Below are 23,370 nucleotides of genomic sequence, written 5' to 3' on the forward strand. Positions count from 1 at the left end.
TGGCGGGAAAACCCTTTAATGCTTTATTAGGCACCTGTCACAATATGACTGCAGGTGTTACATTGGGTTCGACAGGACTCCCTTCGAGCGGCACAACACAGAGGGAACACCAGGGTAGCAATACAATGGAAGGCCCTGGCGCTAGGGAGAGGGGTGCGGGGTCATCTTCTAACACTCACCTGAGGCTGATTTATGCACTCCCTAATAACCCTATATGGGTCGCTTCCTCTTTGGCCCCTTGCTGGACCTAAACACCCCCTAACCAGGGAATGCTAGCGAGATGCTAATTTTGCTACTGCAGTAAGACTTAAGACAACCAGGTGGGGAAAGACAACAAATAACACTCCAAAGCTTCTCCAGCAGGAACTTCTCAGCTGCAACAGCAGTGACACCTCAGCTTCTCCAGAGACAGGCTTGTTGTGAATGTCAGTTATGCTTTTGCTGCTGTGAGGCTCCCTCTTGTGGCCAGGAATGGTTTGGACAGAGACAGGTGTGCTGGAGCAGTGGGCGTTTCCATTGCTAACTCTCTGCCTATTTAAACCTTGGTCTGCTAGCAGTATGAGTCGGTTGTCATTTGTTCTTTGGTTTTCCAGCCTTCTCATCTTGCTCCAGACCACATCTACCACAGATAAGTGCTTGGTTCTTTCTTATGTTGTTTTGTTCTTTTTGCTCTTTTCTGGGTTTGTCATTTACTGTGGTTATTGTCAGTTATTTGCATACAGGAATCTTCCCTCTCAGTTGCTTAGCTGGCAAGCTCCCTGCAGCTATGTTTGGAGTATTGCTCCTATACGTCCATGTGTTTGTTGCTTCTGTATTTGTAATGGTTCCTGCTTTCTGTTCATTGGTATGACAAGAGCGCCTGGTATAGGATGGAGTTCAGATCTAGCGATCTGAGGGCTTTTTGTACTATCAGGTTTTTGGATTTTTGTAGGCTTTTTCTCTGGCCACCATCAGCCCCTTTCCTATCCTGTCCTATTTAGTCAGTGGGGCCTCACCTTTGCTAATCCTATCATCTATCTGTGTATTGTGTTTTCCTATATCACCGCAGTCTTTGAATGTGGGGGGTTTGCAATACCTTTGCAGTCTATTTCTGAGGCAGAGAGCTATTCATCCTTCCTTCCTTTAGGATAGCTAGTTCTCCGGCTGGGTTCGCGGTGCATAGGATGTTAGTTCACCCCTCAGCTACTTCTAGTGTTGATGGTTAGTAAGGGAATGGCGGCCAGATTAGTTGCCAATGCTCTTGTCACTTTTTTACCAATGATTTATGGTGATCTTCCATGGTTCCGGATCATAACACAGGCTCCTTCAAAGTGGACAGCATAGGTATTGTGAAGGCCTAGGCTATGAATCATTTGTCCAGTGTAATAATAAGATGATCTGTCCTTTGAATGCTTTATGTATTGCTTCTCCATATATACCTAATCGAAATATTAACGGAATGAATAACCGAAACAAATTATGCTTAGGGCTAAGTAGAATAAGTTTGTAGTTTCATGAATAAGTTGTTGACTAGTTCTTGAATAGAACAGATACTCGTCTTTAGTCTCATTAATAAGTAACTGACATTGTTCTATCCAGGGCCGGCTCCAGGTTTTTGTGGGCCCCGGGCGGAAGAGTCCCAGTGGGCCCCATCCACACGCAGACACACATACGTACACATACATATACATATTTAACGACAAACTCACAAAAATACATATAGAACTGACACATCTATACAGTCATATACACTGACATACATAGATACACATCATACATGCATACAGGCACACACAGCTCTGCTGCATACATAAATACAGACACAGCGCTGCTACATACATACACACATAGCTCTGCTACATACACACATAGCTCTGCTACATACATACACACATAGCTCTGCTATATACATACACACCTAGCTCTGCTATATACATACACACATAGCTCTGCTACATACACACATAGCTCTGCTACATACATACACACATAGCTCTGCTATATACATACACACCTAGCTCTGCTATATACATACACACATAGCTCTGCCACATACACACATAGCTCTGCTATATACATACACACATAGCTCTGCTACATACACACATAGCTCTGCTACATACACACATAGCTCTGCCACATACACACATAGCTCTGCCACATACACACATAGCTCTGCCACATACATACACACATAGCTCTGCCACATACACACATAGCTCTGCCACATACATACACACATAGCTCTGCTATATACATACACACATAGCTCTGCTATATACATACACACATAGCTCTGCTATATACATACACACATAGCTCTGCTACATACACACATAGCTCTGCCACATACATACACACATAGCTCTGCTATATACATGCACACATAGCTCTGCTATATACATGCACACATAGCTCTGCTATATACATACACACATAGCTCTGCTATATACATACACACATAGCTCTGCTATATACATACACACATAGCTCTGCTATATACATACACACCTAGCTCTGCTATATACATACACACCTAGCTCTGCTATATACATACACACCTAGCTCTGCTATATACATACACACCTAGCTCTGCTATATACATACACACCTAGCTCTGCTACATACATACACACATAGCTCTGCTATATACATACACACATAGCTCTGCTACATACACACATAGCTCTGCCACATACATACACACATAGCTCTGCTATATACATACACACATAGCTCTGCTATATACATACACACCTAGCTCTGCTACATACATACACACCTAGCTCTGCTACATACATACACACCTAGCTCTGCTACATACATACACACATAGCTCTGCTATATACTTACACACCTAGCTCTGCTATATACATACACACATAACTCTGCTACATACACACATAGCTCTGCTATATACATACACACATAACTCTGCTATATACATACACACCTAGCTCTGCTATATACATACACACATAGCTCTGCTACATACATACACACATAGCTCTGCTATATACATACACACATAGCTCTGCTATATACATACACACCTAGCTCTGCTATATACATACACACATAGCTCTGCTATATACATACACACATAGCTCTGCTATATACATACACACATAGCTCTGCTATATACATACACACATAGCTCTGCCACATACATACACACATAGCTCTGCCACATAGATACACACATAGCTCTGCTACATACATACACACATAGCTCTGCTATATACATACACACATAGCTCTGCTATATACATACACACATAGCTCTGCTATATACATACACACATAGCTCTGCCACATACACACATAGCTCTGCTATATACATACACACATAGCTCTGCTACATACACACCTAGCTCTGCTATATACATACACACATAGCTCTGCTATATACATACACACATAGCTCTGCTATATACATACACACATAGCTCTGCTGCATACATACACACATAGCTCTGCTATATACATACACACCTAGCTCTGCTATATACATACACACCTAGCTCTGCTATATACATACACACATAGCTCTGCTATATACATACACACATAGCTCTGCTGCATACATACACACATAGCTCTGCTATATACATACACACCTAGCTCTGCTACATACAGACAGAGACAGACACGCGCGGCTCCGGGGGGGGGGGCATAAATCGGGGTTGGGGAGGGCACATACCGCTCAGGTCACGGAGGAGAAGGGGCCCACACAGCGCCGGAGGGACACGCTGTGCTGGGGGTCGCTGGCTGGCACTGCAACTCTCATCTGTGGGACTGAGCAGGATGCCGGTCTGTAGCTCCGCCCACAGATGAAGTTCAAACCAGGAAGTCTGCGCGCCTTAAAGAGACGGCGCCGCAGATTCCTGCCGAGGACTGCGGTTCCCGGAACTCGGCACGGGGACCGCAGAACTAAGGAGAGTGGGCCCCGGCCAAGGTGCACCAGAGCTGACGAGGCCGAGTGGGCCCCCCCGGCTCTCCAGGGCCCCGGCATTTGCCCGGGTATGCCGGGTGCTGACGCCGGCCCTGGTTCTATCCAAAGACTCTCGTCTATGCCCAGACACACCTGAATGCTTTACTAAGGAATGTTGATGTTAGGAAAGACTGTCCAAATAAGGGAATGAGCTAGACCCACGCTAATTGGTTGGTTAAGAGACAATGCAGAAAAACTGTATAAGAATGCTATGCTTTTCATAGAAGGGTTAGAAGACCTCTACTGTGCTTCTCCCAAATAGAGATTCATCTCTGTGTGGTCATTTTCCTGATTCTTATACATCTGCGCAATTTTGATCTGGAATCCTCCTCCGAGACCCTGAGAGACCCAGAGGTCTCCCCCAACAGTATGAGCAATAGCCGGCATAGGGAGTAGTGAGGAGTGGATATTTATAGCAGGAGGGAGTGACTGCAGCTGAGGGTAAAACTACCTGTTAGATCACTGCAGGATAGAAATGAACCTTAACCCCCTTCAATACCGGTTGGAATTAAATACGCTCCAACTCAGGGTAAATGACGAGCGGGCAATAAAGCGGATCTAAGATCAACAATACACTGTGACCTTCTGATTTCAGATGCCCCCGAGATCACAACAGGTCGTGACACGTTCATGACCGCCATTAACGTAAGCGGAAAAGCAATTTATCAACTGGGGGTGCCAGTCACAAAAGGGGGGGTTCTCTATCTATTAGGTCAATGTGTCCTATTCAGAAGAGTTGAAGAAATATTCACCATGTAAACTGTTAATTGATAAAAAACTGGGTAAACTTTCTTGCCAATTTTTAGAATTCCCACATAAGTGAAATAAGCGAGTGGCGCATGCGCAGGACCTGCCCATTCCCAGCGCACATGATCGAACAGTGGGGTAAGCATCTAAGGATATTTACAGTATCATGCCACAAATGGAGACATTAGGAGTCCTGGACAGGACTTTCCGGCTGGTGGACGGGGAAAGCACGGAAAGCTGTATTGCGCAGTACAGGAAGTGAATACGCGACCCGGAAGCAGTTTGTAGCCATGACACCAAGTCTCGTAAGTATGACACTCTCACTTAATTCTTATTTTCTTTATTTTTCAATTAATTTCCCCAGTGCCAGATCGTGCACCCGGAATCCCAGATCCAGGTCCGGCACCTGGGCATCTTTGAAACTGCGCAGATCCGAACTTTTGCAGTCCGGATCCGCTCAGCCCTAGTCAAGACATTAGTTAGACCAACGACGCCCCTTTGCTTTACTGGCACTGATTTGCAGCACGGCGCCCCTTCAGCTCCAGTCCATTACAGTCAATGTCTCCCCAGAAGTAGAGTGACGCTGCATTTTGCTAGACCCGTCACCATATAGTTTGAGAGATCGGCGTGGGTCACAGCAGCTGGACCGTTCCCGATCGCACGTTAATGGCAAAACCCAGCAATGTCACATCTTAAACGAGGGATCCTGCAGGCTCAATGCACATGTTGCGTATTTGGTGCAGAATTTCCCAATGTAAATTATACTTGACATTTTTTGCATGTAAATTAATCTGCGGCACGGATTTTGAAATTTGCAGCATGTCAGTTTTTTTGCAGATTCTTTTGCAATGTGCAGAGTGATAACCATGGAAAATCAGCGACTGAATCCAGAGCAATATCTGCATGTGACGCGTGGATTTTGCTGATGATTTTGGTGCAGTTTTTATGGCGGAATGGCAGGTGAAGAACGTCCAGAACCTCATTAATCTCCATTATAACAGCAGAAATGAAGAACCCGTTGTCCTGAAATGTGCCTTTAAATAAAAGCAAACAGACAATAACGTGCAAAGTGGGAAACGTCTCCGTCCACGCAACATTCATGAAGTGTTTACGCCTCCTCTCCTCCCGCTTCCAGCAGGCGGTCCGGACGTCCAGGGTAAATATTTTTCTAAGCCGAGGTCTCGATCCGCGTTTCGCCATCGATTCTGACACTGATACTTGATGTACACAAAACACGTCGACAGAGCGAGGAGGACGCGGCGCGGGCCAAGAGTTCTGTTTATTTGGCTCCTACGCGCCCGTTGAGTGAGATGAAAATAAACATCGCCCTCTCGGCCAACGGTTGACATTTTTCGTTGCACCAGCATCTGTTATTCCCCGCGTAGAGACTTCCATTCACTGACAGCAAGCACCCGACTCATCCTCACTGCTTGAAGGTGCACTGTGCAATATCGGGACACAACTGGCCACATCCTGACCATACAGCTACCGTCCAAATAGGAAACCTGGCTTTTAAACATATCCCTTTAAGAAGGATGAGATGCAATTTTGAAGGGTGTATAATTTTGCAACTATATTGTTATTGCCCTGATACAACTAAAAAAAACAATTTAACTTTGACCTAATCTAAATCTCTCCATTTTGTGTCTGCAGCTCCTCTGCAGATTCATGTGTCTCCATAGTCACAGACTACAAGCAGATTTCTGTGTAGTCAGATTCTGCAGTCACCAGTCCCTCCGATACAAGAACAGTGACAGCAAGCAGAGATCTAAAACGGTGGGAAATTGAGGAACTGATAAAGAACGAAGATTAGGAAATTCTAAAACTTTTTGTTTTATTATGGGTTAATGAATAATGATATTAGCTGAAAGCAGAAGTGCCCTTTAAATATGAGACGCATTTGTATTTTCCTGGAAAAAAACACCTATTCAGCTTCTTTTCTTGAACTTTGTGTTGTGCTGCTCCTGTAATTCCTCCTGGAACTCCTCTCCTATTCCTCCTGGAACTCCTCTGTTATTCCTCCTGCATCTCCTCTGGTATTCCTTCTGGATCTCCTCTGTTATTCCTCCTGGAACTCCTCTGCTATTCCTCCTGGATATCCTCTTCTATTCTTCCTGGAACGCCTCTGTTAGTCCTCCGGGAACTCTTCTGTTATTCCTCCGGGAACTCTTCTCTTATTCCTCCGGGAACTCTTCTCTTATTCCTCCGGGAACTCTTCTCTTATTCCTCCGGGAACTCTTCTCTTATTCCTCCGGGAACTCTTCTCTTATTCCTCCAGGGAACTCTTCTGTTATTCCTCCAGGGAACTCTTCTGTTATTCCTCCAGGGAACTCTTCTGTTATTCCTCCAGGGAACTCTTCTGTTATTCCTCCAGGGAACTCTTCTGTTATTCCTCCAGGGAACTCTTCTGTTATTCCTCCGGGAACTCCTCTGTTATTCCTCCGGGAACTCCTCTGTTATTCCTCAAGGAACGCCTCTGCTATTCCTCCTGGAACGCCTCTGCTATTCCTCCTGGAACCCCTCTGCTATTCCTACTGGAACTCCTCTGCTATTCCTCCTGGAACTCCTCTGCTATTCCTCCTGGAACTCCTCTGCTATTCCTCCTGGAACTCCTCTGCTATTCCTCCTGGAACTCCTCTGCTATTCCTCCTGGAACTCCTCTGTTATTTCTCTTGGAACTCTTTTGTTATACCTCCTGGAACTCATCTGGTATACCTCCTGGAACTCCTCCATTATTCCTCCTGGAACTCCTCTGTTTTTCCTCCTGGAACTCCTCCGTTTTTTCCTCCTGGAACTCCTCCGTTTTTTCCTCCTGGAACTCCTCCGTTTTTTCCTCCTGGAACTCCTCCGTTTTTTCCCTCTGGAACTCCTCCGTTTTTCCTCCTGGAACTCCTCCGTTTTTCCTCCTGGAACTCCTCTGTTATTCCTCCTGGAACTCCTCTGCTAATCCTCCTGGAACTCCTCTGTTACTCCTCGTGGAACGCCTCTGCTACTTCTCCTGGATCTCCTCTGCTACTCCTCTGTTATTCCTCCTGGAACTCCCCTGTGATTCCTCCTGGAAATATATTAATAAATTTACAAATAACTGTTCCCATTACCCTTCTCAATAGGTTATGTCTCTGCGGACCCTGACACTGATCAGTCAGCACTGTCAATATTTGACTTTACAGGGCAGACCCTATCAACAAGAAAATAATAGCTCATTTCTATGGTTCCAGGAGGTGTAACAGAGCAATCGCACAATGCAGATTACTGGAACAGACAGGTATTTACTAAAACCATAGCAGTTCTTCGCAAATGAGGTCCTCATTTATTCTTTTTAAATGCAGTTGCACATTTCACAGCAGTTTTTCTGGGATTCTTATAACAGCGGCGCTCATCCCTGGGCTGTTTCTGGTCTTGTACCATCCACCTTCCCCGGCACTGCCCATGAACAATGGCGTTATTTCTAGAAATAAAAATGTAGGGGTTTTTTTATTCTCTTTTTCCCCAGAATTTTGACATTTTATCTTAAAATTTAAACTTTTTTCCCCCTAAAAATACAGATTTTTTTTTTTTTTTTAATCTAAGTATGTTTTTACTATTTTACATAGTTCCAATGCTCTTTTGTAATATGGAAATTCTGAATCTTTCTATAAAGAAAATAATTTTCTATTAAACACAAAGCACTCTTGTTTTTTCCATTTTTTATTTTTTTTTCCTTATTTTGTACTTTACTTTCATTCAGAATTTTGTATTTCATTGTTATTTTTTACTTTACTTTTTATCACTTAATTTTATTCTAATTTTTTATTTGATTTTTTTATTGTTTTATTTATTTATTTATTTTTTTAATATGCTGCTTTGAAAAAAGCGCAGCGTTTAGTGGCCATTTATGCTAATGCCTTTAATAAGCCGCGTTTCCTATCGCCGGCTGCACATTAGGGATTCCCACAAAGATTTCCAGGAAGGTTCATCCTCGGTACTAATTGAATAGAGCGTCCGTATGTTCGGATTTGATTCGGACTGTAATTAACTCCTCTGGTGTTCTGCGCTGGATACAAAGGTAATGATATGGTAATCTGTCATTGTAATCAGCCCAGAAAATGTCAGAGGCAGCTGACAAAATAGAGCTAGCATGGCATTGGTTACAGGGGCGCAGAGGTCGCACAAGACAAACCCTCCGCTTACAGTCACAGACATATTTCCAGTGGTAATTAATGCTGATTCCACCAGTTCACATAAGCGACCACTTGAAACTAATGGTCCGAGCGTCTCATTATCTCCCCGGGACCCTGCGTGTGAAGTCAGTAGGTGGCATTCATCCAGGCGCTCGCTGGCAGGTGGACACATAAAAGAAATGGAAAAATTGGACTTAACCAATACCTATTTGGCTGTCTAAAAGGAGATTGAGAGCCACAAAATGATCCCTATTCTTCCCGTGACATCAGCAGAGGCTCCCGGATGAGGAGGGGTGAGCGGCGGCCATGCCGGACCCCGAGCACGGCGGAAATATCTACAAAGGTGTAAGAGATGACAGTCACAGGGAATAATATATTTATATATCTATCTACCCAGCTATTCTATTCCATCCATCCATCTATTCCATATATCCTTTATCTATCTATCTTTCCATCCATCTATCCTTCTATCATCCATCTATCCTTCTATCCGTCCATCTATCCTTCTATCCATCATTTATCCTTCTATCCATCTTCTATCCATCTATCAATCCATCTTTCCATCCATCTATCCTTCTATCCATCTATCCTTCTACCCATCCACCTATGCTTCTATCCATCTGTCCATCCATCTTTCCATCCATCTATCCTTCTATCCATCTATCCTTCTACCCATCCACCTATGCTTCTATCCATCTGTCCATCCATCTTTCCATCCATCTATCCTTCTATCCATCTATCCTTCTACCCATCCACCTATGCTTCTATCCATCTGTCCATCCATCTTTCCATCCATCTATCCTTCTATCCATCTATCCTTCTACCCATCCACCTATGCTTCTATCCATCTGTCCATCCATCTTTCCATCCATCTATCCTTCTATCCATCTATCCTTCTACCCATCCACCTATGCTTCTATCCATCTGTCCATTCATCTTTCCATCCATCTATCCTTCTATCCATCTATCCTTCTACCCATCCACCTATGCTTCTATCCATCTGTCCATCCATCTTTCCATCCATCTATCCTTCTATCCATCTATCCTTCTACCCATCCACCTATGCTTCTATCCATCTGTCCATCCATCTTTCTATCCATCTATCCTTCTATCCATCTATCCTTCTACCCATCCACCTATGCTTCTATCCATCTGTCCATTCATCTTTCCATCCATCTATCCTTCTATCCATCATCTATCCTTCTATCCATCTATCCTTCTATCCATCCATTTATTCATCCATCCATCTATTATTATTATTTATTATTATAGCGCCATCTATTCCATGGTGCTTTACATGTGAAAGGGGTATACATAATAGGGACAAGTACAATAATCATAAACAATACAAGACACAGACTGGTACAGGAGGATAGAGGTCCCTGCCCGCGAGGGCTCACAGTCTACAAGGGATGGGTGAGGATACAGTAGGTGAGGGTAGAGCTGGTTGTGCGGCACTGTATAAGACTGAGGGTTACGGCAGGTTGTAGTCTTGTCGGAAGAGATGGGTCTTCAGGTTCCTTTTGAAGTTTGTCAAGGTAGGCGAGAGTCTGATGTGTTGTGGCAGCGCATTGCAGAGTATGGGGGTGGCACGGGAGAAATCTTGCATGCGATGGTGGGAAGAGGAGATGAGAGGGGAGTAGAGAAGGAGATCTTGTGAGGATCTGAGGTTGCGTGCGGGTAGGTACCGGGAGACTAGGTCACAGATGTAGGGAGGAGACAGGTTGTGGATGGCTTTGTATGTCATGATTAGGGTTTTGAACTGGAGTCGTTGGGCAATGGGAAGCCAGTGAAGAGTGGAGAGGCTGGGGAATAGCAAGGGGAGAGGTGGATTAGTCGGGCAGCATAGTATAGAATAGATTGTAGGGGTGCAAGACTGTTAAAAGTGAGGCCACAGAGCAGATCTATCTAAATCTATCCCATTTATCATTCTATCTATCTATTTATTATCTATCCATCTACCTCTCCTATCCTTCCTTTGGCTCAAATCTATACCCCCCCCCCCTCCAAGGATGTATCTCCCAACTTCAGCATGGAGAGGGTCTTGTACTGCAGAACATACACAGTAATTTTGTCCCTATTGAAGCTCCTTACTGCTCTCACCCAATATGATAGTTTTTCATGGCCCCCATAGAGTATGATGCCAAAACAAATGCGTCCAAAAATTATACCCCCACTGGGAATTGCCTCATAGTACCATCACATGCACAATATAATACCCCAACAGTAGCCCTAAGAAAATATGAGGCCACCACAGCCCCCCACATACAGTATGATGTCCACACAGGCCCCCAGATACAGTATGATGTCCACACAGACCCCCACATACAGTATGATGTCCACACAGGCCCCCACATACAGTATGATGGCTACACAGCCCCCACATATATGTCTACACAGCCCCCATATACAGTATGATGCCTACACAGCCCTCCATATACAGTATGATATCTACACAGCCCCCCAGATACAGTATGATGTCCACACAGCCTCCCAGATACAGTATGATGTCCACACAGCCCTCCAGATACAGTATGATGTCCACACAGCCTCCCAGATACAGTATGATGTCCACACAGCCTCCCAGATACAGTATGATGCCTACACAGCCCTCCATATACAGTATGATATCTACACAGCCCCCCAGATACAGTATGATGTCCACACAGCCTCCCAGATACAGTATGATGTCCACACAGCCCTCCAGATACAGTATGATGTCCACACAGCCTCCCAGATACAGTATGATGTCCACACAGCCTCCCAGATACAGTATGATGTCCACACAGCCTCCCAGATACAGTATGATGTCCACACAGCCTCCCAGATACAGTATGATGTCCACACAGCCCTCCAGATACAGTATGATGTCCACACAGCCTCCCAGATACAGTATGATGTCCACACAGCCCTCCAGATACAGTATGATGTCCACACAGCCCTCCAGATACAGTATGATGTCCACACAGCCCTCCAGATACAGTATGATGTCCACACAGCCTCCCAGATACAGTATGATGTCCACACAGCCCTCCAGATACAGTATGATGTCCACACAGCCTCCCAGATACAGTATGATGTCCACACAGCCTCCCAGATACAGTATGATGTCCACACAGCCTCCCAGATACAGTATGATGTCCACACAGCCTCCCAGATACAGTATGATGTCCACACAGCCCTCCAGATACAGTATGATGTCCACACAGCCTCCCAGATACAGTATGATGTCCACACAGCCCTCCAGATACAGTATGATGTCCACACAGCCCTCCAGATACAGTATGATGTCCACACAGCCCTCCAGATACAGTATGATGTCCACACAGCCTCCCAGATACAGTATGATGTCCACACAGCCCTCCAGATACAGTATGATGTCCACACAGCCTCCCAGATACAGTATGATGTCCACACAGCCTCCCAGATACAGTATGATGTCCACACAGCCTCCCAGATACAGTATGATGTCCACACAGCCTCCCAGATACAGTATGATGTCCACACAGCCCTCCAGATACAGTATGATGTCCACACAGCCCTCCAGATACAGTATGATGTCCACACAGCCCTCCAGATACAGTATGATGTCCACACAGCCCTCCAGATACAGTATGATGTCCACACAGCCCTCCAGATACAGTATGATGTCCACACAGCCCTCCAGATACAGTATGATGTCCACACAGCCCTCCAGATACAATATGATGTCTACACATGCTCCCACATACAGTATGATGTCTACACAGCCCTCCACATACAGTACAATGTCCTCACAGGCCCCCACATACAGTATGATATCTACACAGCCTTTACATACAGTATGATGTCCACACAGCCCCCCACATACAGTATGATGTCTACACAACCCCCACATATAGTATGATGTCCACACAACCCCCAGATACAGTATGATGTCCACAGAACCCCCATATACAATATGATATCCACACAGCCCCCCAGATATAGTATGATGTCCACACAGCCCCCATATACAGTATGAAATCCACACAGTCACCCACATACAGTATGATGTCCACACAGCCCCCCAGATATAGTATGATGTCCACACAGCTCATAATGACCATAAAGTGACCATAAAGTGCCATCTGTATGATGTCCCCATATACAGTATGATACCTCCATAGTAAATCACCCCTCAGAATTTTTCCTCACGATATCCTTGCCACACACACAGTATGTTTGACTCACATCCCCACGCAATATTATGACCACATAGTACCTCACACAATAGTATTGCCTCATACAGAATGAGAACCCTACAATTCCCCCCAATCTATGATAGCTCCACAGCCTTCCACATCCAGTATAATGGCCCCACAATCTATGATGCACAGCCCACCCACATGCGCTGTATTCTTCCCCCTCTTACCTGCATATTATGACTGCCATCACAGTCCCCCCCACAATGTGATACCCAAAACCTACCTCCTTCTACACAATATCTCCCACCTATAAGTACTAACTGCCAAAATGGTCTTTGCAGCATGTCCTGAGGCTGCGCACAGCAGGCGCGATATAGTGATGTCACAGCACCTACTGTGCTAAGACTCAGATGCACAGTCTGAATGGTGGAAGAGGGAGCCAACGACCCCCTGGTCCAACAATGCATTCAACTGTATCTGCCGATACAGACATAGATATCGGCAGATATAGGTATCTGGAGATACTACTGAAATCAACACATTGAGAGAAAGAGCAGTGGATCCGCCAAATTCACGGGCTCCGTTTCGCCCACGTGGTCTGCTGCTATTAGCGGTACACCACTGGTCTAAGTATTGATCAATTTATTTCTCTAATATATATATCTGCATATCTATGTATCCCATATTTATCTAATCCATCTGTTTAATAATCATCTATCATGAAAATAAAGATAACACAAACCCTAAATGTATACAAATGTGTGCACAATACCCCGTTTCTATGGCAACTGTAGACAAATAAATGTAATTTTGAATTTTAAAATGTAAATGTAACATCTGATTTTATTTAAAATAAACAGTAAAAACACTAATAATGATGATGATTATAAAATAGATTAATAAATGAGCAACATATAGAGATAATGTCACGGCCACTCGAGCGGTCGATATTCTGAGCGTTTTTAGACAAGATTTTACTTAAGAAAATAGCTGGAGAATTATCTTTCCCAATCTGAGAGATTGTGTGTAATAATGAGGTACATTTAGGCCCCCTATTACCGCATTAATGATATGTTACCGCTCTGAGAGGCCGACGGCTTTGTCCACAATGGGGCAATTTCAGTAATTACTCTTCAATTTCCATGTTTGGATAATGGCAATAGAAATACATTGTGACCCATTAGTCTGCTGGACCCGCGTCAGACGAGGCTCAGAAAATAGCTAAAAAATAATAATTAATGTCAGTTAAAATGACAAAACAGCAATTAATAGAACGAAATAAAAAAATAATAATACAAATAAAAATGCGAATGTGAAACAAATGAAATGTATTTTGCAATTGTTACACATTAATGCTGTAGCAACATTAATGCTGTGCAGAGGGAAGAAAGGTGGGCAGTTACCTAGTGGGGACTAAAAGGGGGCACTATTACTGATTGTGGGCACTGAGAAGATCACGGTTACTGTGGAAGTTACAAAAGGTGCTGCTATTATACTATGCACTAGTATCTGGCACAATTGTTTTTGCAGGTGCTCTTATCTAGCACTATGGGTTCAGGGGCACCATCCAAGCGGCACTATTTTTGGGTCACAATTATAGTTATGACACCCTTATATCTGAAGGATAGTATTTGGGGGCATTGTGTGACATGGGTGCAAACGGGGTACCAATGTGCACAAAATGAGGGACAGGCAGGACGGGGAGCGGAGTTTCTGTAGGTTTAGAATTGGTATGGAGGGTGTTGGAGATGTAAGACGATGTATGGGCAAACAACTGTAAAGACAAAAGCCACGGCTGGGAGAAGTCATCATGGCGGTCTGAACTAACGGAAATGACGGGAAGATTAACAGCAACAATTAGAAAGAATGGCACCTGTGATGTAACTGCACCGGCATCATTGTGTAGAACTGGTATCTACCGCAATAAAGTCACTGTATAGCGGTAATATTGAGGAAGGCCAAAGGCTCAGTACAGAGATTAAACTTTGTGCACATGTGGCAGGAGCTGGCTGAAGATGATCAGAAGTATTTGTGTTATTTAGTCACTGTATATTGTAAACAGTGAAGGTCATGGTGTAGCGGTATTATTTGTGACGTGTATGGAGGCATTATTGTTAACACTGGTCTTTGTATTTTATTCATAAGCAGTATGGTGCTAATATATAATCACCATGTAGTTATAATATTAGAGGCTGTGGTGTGCTAACATTTTAGTAAGGCTTGCTTATCGGTGATATGGGTATTGCATAGCGTGTTTTTGTTATATAACCGTATGACAGCAATATTTAAAGAGGTTGACCACTACTTTTACACTGATGGCTTATTCTTAGGATAGATCATCAATAGCTGATTGGCCAGGGTTCATCACCCGGCACCTCCACCGATCAGCCGTTCCATGTGCTGGCAGCCGGAAATTCTCCATTGCGGAGCTGCCCTGTGTACTGGTACTGATAATGATCGGGTACGACAATATTGGCTTGAATGGGATACGGATGTGGAGTACCTGGCTGCAGCCGCTATCAGAAGACGGAGCCGCTCTAGAAATGAGCTACTGGCCACCTGTTGCCGGCAGTGGCACCGATAGCAGCTGATCGGTGGGAGTGTCGAGTGCCGTACTGAGGCCGATCAGACATTGATAACCTCTCCTAAGGATGAGCCAACAATGTAAAAGTAGTGGACAACCTCTTTAATGACTGAAGGATAAAAATACTTTGGGCTTCCCTCTGCTCCCCCCTCTTACCTTTACTTACCCCTTTCCCCTCCCCTTTCATTTCCTTTTTTCCCTCCCCCCTTCCCATTTGTAGTAATTGTTGAATGGTTGATATTTTTTATTGTATTTCCCCCAATTTCCCAACATTCTAATTATCCCTCAATAAAAACAATCTGACTACAGTTTTCGGGCTGTGTAACTGGTACGATAAATCTTCCCTTTAAATTCATCTCACGGCCCCTCTTTCTCCAACCCCGCTCATGTCTCAGAGGTAAAAACAACCAAGATTTTTGTGCGAAGGGTTCACTGATGAAAACCGTTCACTTGGTGCGACTTTCCTATAATCTTCCGCGATCAGGGCGCCCGGCGGTACGTTATTGATATCCCTACAGCGCCACCACAGGTGGTCAGGGGCATTACACCACTCCCACTGAAATCAAAAGATGAAAAGATTTTACAGGTCTTTGCGGAGGGCCACAGAATAGGTTAGCGCTATATTTATACTTATATATACACAGTACGTTCTGTATTCTGAGCAGTGATGCAATTCCTCGCGTTTCACCTGACGTGACCAGGCGGATGACTCATCTACAGCAGGATCTGGATTTCTGCAGTGTGAAATGTGTGATATTATAAAAGGGGCTGGCGTAGGACGAGGTCCCCGGAGTGATCATTGCCGCGGCTAAATAAAGACTATGTGTTATAACACAGAGGATCGCCGGACACGATCCAGTCCGCTGGGGATCTCTCTGAGCTGGATCTGTGCATTAGCAGGTGTGAACTTCACCCTACGAGATTACATCCACTAACACGTCCTTAACACTACATAGTTTAATTTATCATATTAAAAGCAATGCTAAATCTTCACCCGAAAATCTAAAAAAAATATTCTATTGAAAATAGCGGCCATTTGTGTCAATTATTGGGCTTCATGGGGATGCCTTGTTCCTCCGATCTCTCCTCTCCCCCATCATATTAGGTTTAACATTGACATAAATGCAGCTTTAGTGGATACGGACATGAATAATACTGCCATATATTACAATAAAATAATGATGCCATATCATGCACATTGCAACATCGACATATTGGAAACCTAAACAAACTGTATATGTAAATATTGCTGCTATACTGCTGACCAAAATAATGTCGCCATACTGACCCCGCTGCCAAAAATTCCTTATGTGAAGCAACTTCGCTTTTGCAGAAACTTTCTAAGAAAACAATAAGGAATATAATAATAATAATAATAATTATTATTATTATTATTATTATTATTAATAATATAACAATAAGGAAGGACAGCGGTTTGGTAGCAGTTGAATTATGTATTTTGAGGCATAAATACCATATAAATAGCGAGATTAGCGGAAGCCATACGAGAGTTTTATAGTCATTGCCGAAAGTCTTGGAACCCTTGAAATTGTTCCAGAAAATAAAGTATTTCTCCCAGAAAATTATTGCAATTACATATAAGTTTAATTCCTTTGTGTGTATTGGAACAACACAAAAAAAAACAGGTAAAATGGCAAATTGGAGATAATTTCACACAAAACTCCAAAAATGGTCTGAACAAAATTGTTGGCACCTTCAACCTAATATTTGGCTGCCACCCTTTAGGCGGGCTTTGCACGTTGCGACATCGCAAGCCGATGCTGCGATGTCGCACGCGATAGTCCCCGCCCCCGTCGCAGGTACGATATCGTGTGATAGCTGGCGTAGCGAAAATTATCGCTACGCCAGCTTCACATGCACTCACCTGCCCTGCGACCGTCGCTCTGGCCGGCGACCCGCCTCCTTCCTAAGGGGGGCGGGTCGTGCGGCGTCATAGCGACGTCACACGGCAGGCGGCCAATAGCGGCGGAGGGGCGGAGATGAGCAGGATGTAAACATCCCGCCCACCTCCTTCCTTCCGTATAGCCGGTGGAGGCAGGTAAGGAGATGTTCCTCGCTCCTGCGGCTTCATACACAGCGATGTGTGCTGCCGCAGGAACGAGGAACAACATCGTACCTGTCGCGGCACCGGCATTATGGAAATATCGGTGAATGCAACGATGATACGATAACGACGTTTTTGCACTCGTTCATTGTATCATCTAGCATTTACCCAGTACGATGTCGAAAGTGACGCCGGATGTGCGTCACTTTCGATTTGACCCCACCGACATCGCACGTGCGATGCCTCAACGTGCAAAGCCCGCCTTACCCTTTGGAATGAATAACTGCAATCAGTCGCCTCCTATAACCGCCCACAAGATTCTTCCTCCTCTCACCTGGAATCTCGAACTCCTTTTTATAAACGTCTCCCGGTCTGTCATATAAAAAGGCATCTTCTCTTCTCTGCACAGCAATCTTCAGATCTCTCCATAGGTTTCAATTGGATTTAGACCCGGACTCATTGCTGACACTTCAGATCTCTCCAGTGCTTTGTTTCCATCCATTTCTGGGGCTTCTTGATATTTGGGGTCATTGCTCTGCTGAAAAACCCATGATCGAGGAAGCAAACCCAACTTCTGACCCTGGGCAATAAAATTGCCAGAAAAAAATCCTTTGGTAATCTTCAGATTTCATGATGTCTCGCACACAGTTGTAAGGAGGTGGACTTGTGGTCATATTCCCCCCCGAAGACACCAATTGCATTGCTGAAATGTGAATTATGTCTTGCGTCATTGTGGAAGTAATTTGTCATGTGAATTGTGATGTAATGTATAATGTGTAGCAGTGCGTTACATATCAGGCTGATAGTAGAGTCAGAAGTAGTTAATAGTTGGGAGTAGCCCATAGGGGAGTGGCTAGAATGTAGGGTAAGTGACGGTTTCCTGTGGAACACCAGATAGGGTCCAGTGAGTGGCAGATACAGACCTATGGCCTGAATGATCATCAAGGCTGCATGCAGTGGGTGACCTGTGGTGAGTAAGAGACAGGAGACAGACACAAAGATAGCGTGATTCTGAAGGACAAGCCAAGACACAAGGAGTCCCAGTGTGAAGGACAGCATCAGGCCCAAGGACTAACCATAGAAAGGAGTGCCTCAATCAGACGGGTTCGGAGAAGGTGCGTCTCCAAGTAACTTATGGCTTCTAAAGGGAATGGGGCAAGATGGACTAGAACGTGAGGTTAAGGAGGGTTAGATGCAGTAGTTCCCCATGCATCAGAAAGGATTGCATCACCAATATGGCCAAACTCCATCAGCTGGAGTTTGGCCATATTGGTAGTCTGGACAAGTATCCATTCCTTTTGGCTGTGAAACAACTCCAGACTTTTGCACCACTGTTCTTGTTTTGTACTCTGATATTATATAATATTACGCCTAAAGGCCCTGTCACACACAGATAAATCCGTGGCAGATCTGTGGTTGCAGTGAAATTGTGGACAATCAGTGCCAGGTTTGTGGCTGTGTACAAATGGAACAATATGTCCATGATTTCACTGCAACCACAGATCTGCCAAAGATTTATCTCTGTGTGTGACAGGGCCTTAGGACATGCTTTGCGTGGAGCTGAATATTTCCCGGTATCTTGGAGGACAGCGATTAGTGTAAGATGTTTATCTGGATTGAGAAGTGACTTCTTTAGAAGAATCCTCCATTGCATCATCTAGGTGAAGGTAATTCTGGAAAGCGATGAATATAAATGACATTAGAAGAGGAAACAAAGCAAAGAACGAGGCCCTAAATGGAGGAACATATGGATCTGACTTCCCCGCAATCAGCCTGGACGCGTTTCGCATTGAGAAATTGTGTACATTTCTCAGAAGAATTGTAGAGGACAATCAATATTACAAAATACATCTCATAACCTCGTACAGCTCCGTCCTCTCAGACACTTCTATGTTTATATAATGCCATCTGCGTCCAAACATGGTGGAACAAATACTGCAGCATGTGTCCGGTAATGTGATGCCCACCATGATGGAAACCCAACAGACTCTACTATATTCAATAATGTCTTCAAAAATAATATCAGAAATGAAAATAAATACCATACCATTTTATAAAACGCACCGGATTATAAGACGCACCCCAAATTTAGAGAAGGAAAATAGGAAAAAATAGTTTTTAATGTTAAAATGAGGGTCCATCTTATAATGCTAGTGCGTCTTAATCCTAATGCTCACAAAGTGGTAGCGACGGTGGTGGAGCGGCTCACGAGGGTCACAGGAGGCAGGGTCAGCGATGACGTGGGCTCAGAGGAGGGGGTGTCGCGGCTCAGGAGGGATGGCGATACTGCAGGCTCGGGGGTGTCGCGATGGCGGGCGCCATTGATCTGCCAGTGGGTTGCGGGGGTGTCACTGTAGTAGAGCAACTCAGGAGCGTCACAGGACAGGGTGTCTCGGTAGCGGGTGCCATTGATTTGACTGCGGGCTCCATTGAATCGCCTGAGGCTGACGCGATGGACTTCAAGAAAATGGCCGAGGAGGTGGCACGTGCGCAGATTGACTGGATGGATTTCAAGAAAATGGCCGTGAAGGAAGCGGCGCATGCGCAGAAAGGACTCCGTGGCCATTTCCTTGAAGTCCATCGCATCAATCTGCGCACATGGCACCTCCTCTGTTATTTTCTTGAAGTCCATCATGTCAACCGCAGGCAATTCAATGGAGCCGCAGTCAAATCAATGCACCTGCCGTCGTGACACCCCGTCCTGTGACCCTCCTGAGCTGCTCCACTGCTCCTCTGAGCCCTCAGTATCGCCGATCCTGCCTCCTATGACTCCGCTGCACCAACGCCGCCCCGGTGGGCCTTATTCGGATTGTAAGACGCACCCCCATTTTACCTTCACTTTTTGGGGGAAAAAAGTGTGTTTTATAATCCGGAATTACGTAAATATTTTCATATTATATGAAAATCTGTTTAATATGCATCATATGCATTGTTTCATTGCAGCCATTTGGTAAATTTAAAAAAGTTCACTTTTTCCTCATTAATGTACACTCTGCCCCCATCCCCCATCTTGACAGAAAAAAACAGAAATGTAGAAATTTTTGAAAATGTATAAAACAATAAAATCTGAAATATTACATGGTCATAAGTATTCAGCCCCTTTGCTCAGACACTCATATGTAAGTCACATGCTGTCCATTTACTTGTGATCCTTCTTGAGATGGTTCTTCTCCTTCATTGGAGACCAGCTGTATTTAATTAAACTGATAGGACGTGATTTGGAAAGGCACACACCTGTCTATATAAGACCTCACAGCTCACACTGCATGTCACACCAAATGAGAATCATGAGGTCAAAGGAACTGCCCAAGGAGCTCAGAGACAGAATTATGGCAAGGCACGATCTGGCCAAGGTTACAAAAGAATTTCTGCACTACTCAAGGTTCTTAAGAGCACAGTGGCCTCCATAATCCTTAAATGGAAGACGTTTGGGACCACAAAACTCTTCCTAGACCTGGCCGTCCAGCCAAACTGAGCAATCGTGGGAGAGCCGTGGTGAGAGAGGTAAAGAAGAACCTCAAGATCACTGTGGCTGAGCTCCAGAGATGCAGTTAGGGAGATGGGAGAAAGTTTCACAAAGTCAACTATCACTGCAGCCTCCACCAGTCAGCCTTTATGGCAGAGTGGCCCGACAGAAGCCTCTCCTCAGTGCAAGATATATGAAAGCCTGAATAGAGTTTGCAAAAATATACATGAAGGCCTCACAGACTATGAGAAATAAGATTCTCTGGTCTGATGAGACGAAGGTAGAACTTTTTGTTGATAATTCTAAGTGGTATGTGTGGAGAAAACCAGGCACTGCTCATCACCTGCCCAATACAATCCCAACAGTGAAACATGGTGGTGGCAGCATCATACTATGGGGGCAGGGACAGGACGACTGGTTGCAATTGAAGGAAAGATGAATGCGGCCAAGTACAGAGATATTCTGGAAGAAAACCTCTTCCAGAGTGCTCTGGACCTCAGACTTGGCCGAAGGTTCACCTTCCAACAAGACAATGACCCTAAGCACACAGCTAAAATAAATGATCGCTCTCAAAAGCCGGCTGCCAGGCGATCAGCTGAGCGCTCTCAATAGCCGGCTGCTGGGTGCTCAGCTGATCGCTCTCAAAAGCCGGCTGCCGGGGACTCAGCTGATCACTCTCAAAAGCCAGCTGCCGGGCGCTCAGCTGATCGTTCTCAAAAGCCGGCTGCCGGGCGCTCAGCTGATCGCTCTCAAAAGCCGGCTGCCGGGCACTCAGCTGATCACTCTCAAAAGCCGGCTACCGGGCGCTCAGCTGATCGTTCTCAAAAGCCGGCTGCCGGGCGCTCAGCTGATCGCTCTCAATAGCCGGCTGCCGGGCGATCAGCTGAGCGCTCTCAATAGCCGGCTGCCGGGCGATCAGCTGAGCGCTCTCAATAGCCGGATGCTGGGCGTTCAGCTGATCGCTCTCAAAAGCCGGCTGCTGGGCACTCAGCTGAGTGCTCTCAAAAGCCGTCTGCCGGGCGATCAGCTGAACGTTCGGCCACCGAGAGACAAAATAAAGTTTCTGTGATTAAAAAAAAAAAAAGATGAGCTTGCACAGTGAAAAATCAAGGATTCCGACGCTCATAAAACGCTACATGCTGCGTTCTTTCCGCCCGGCGGAAGCAACGCAGCGTTCGCCAGCAGAAGCTATGCAGGTACTTTTGGCATAATCCGTCATCCATACAAGTCTATGGGAAACAGCGGAATCCGTTAACGGATTCCGCTGTTTTCCTAAAGGGCGGATTGCGCCAAAAGGAAATTAACGCAAGTGTGAAAGTACCCTAAGAGCTAGCCCTGAGCCTGTCCCTACACATGGTTACACATGTGACATAACCACACAATTATCTGCAGCTGAGGCTCTGAGTTCTGATATATATACAGGAGCTATCTATGGCTGCTCTCCTACCTTCCCCCTCAGTTTCTCCAGAATGACTCACACACACAAAATGTCTTCTGTCCTTCACTGCTGAGCCCAATATAACAGGTACATCACTTTGTGCAGATATAAACCACTTCTGTATACAGAATTCTCATGTGCAATATCTGCAAAAGAAATGTTAACAGAACGCACACATAAGGTAGCCGTCAGCTCTGCTACATCTTAAAGGTATATAGACGACTACGTTGGTGTATTACAGATAGATGGATAGATATAGGTAGGAGATAGGTCAGTGCTTCCGTTATCACTTAAAAAACACATTAACATTGTACAAATGTTAATGCAAACAAACAAAAGCAACTATAAACTGTCTTTTTAAGAAGCAAGAATATCATTATGGAAAAAAAACCCAAATCTAAACACAAAAACAAGAATCTAATTTTGATACATTTGTATATTAAATTGCTGATTTCCGAGCATTAAGTGCACAAGAGCCCAGAAATTGTAGGCTTCGCTTTACAATGATGTTTATGCCACAGACATATTTACAATGCACATATAATAGCCGGAATTGGCTCGGCAGGCATCTGACGTTTGACGTATTTCAAGCTGTAATTATTAGCCCGGGATGTTTAATCAATCAGTTTATGAACAAAGCCTCCAGCGTCCCGGTAAACCCACCTACAGCCGAGGAAACACTGATCGCACACACTTCACCGGCTTTACAAAAACTAAATTAACCGCTCACCGATAATACTACTATCAGCGGATTTGTTATTGTATGCCCCG

Source organism: Anomaloglossus baeobatrachus, chromosome 8, assembly GCF_048569485.1.
Source record: "Anomaloglossus baeobatrachus isolate aAnoBae1 chromosome 8, aAnoBae1.hap1, whole genome shotgun sequence".
Classification (NCBI taxonomy): Eukaryota; Metazoa; Chordata; class Amphibia; order Anura; family Aromobatidae; genus Anomaloglossus; species Anomaloglossus baeobatrachus.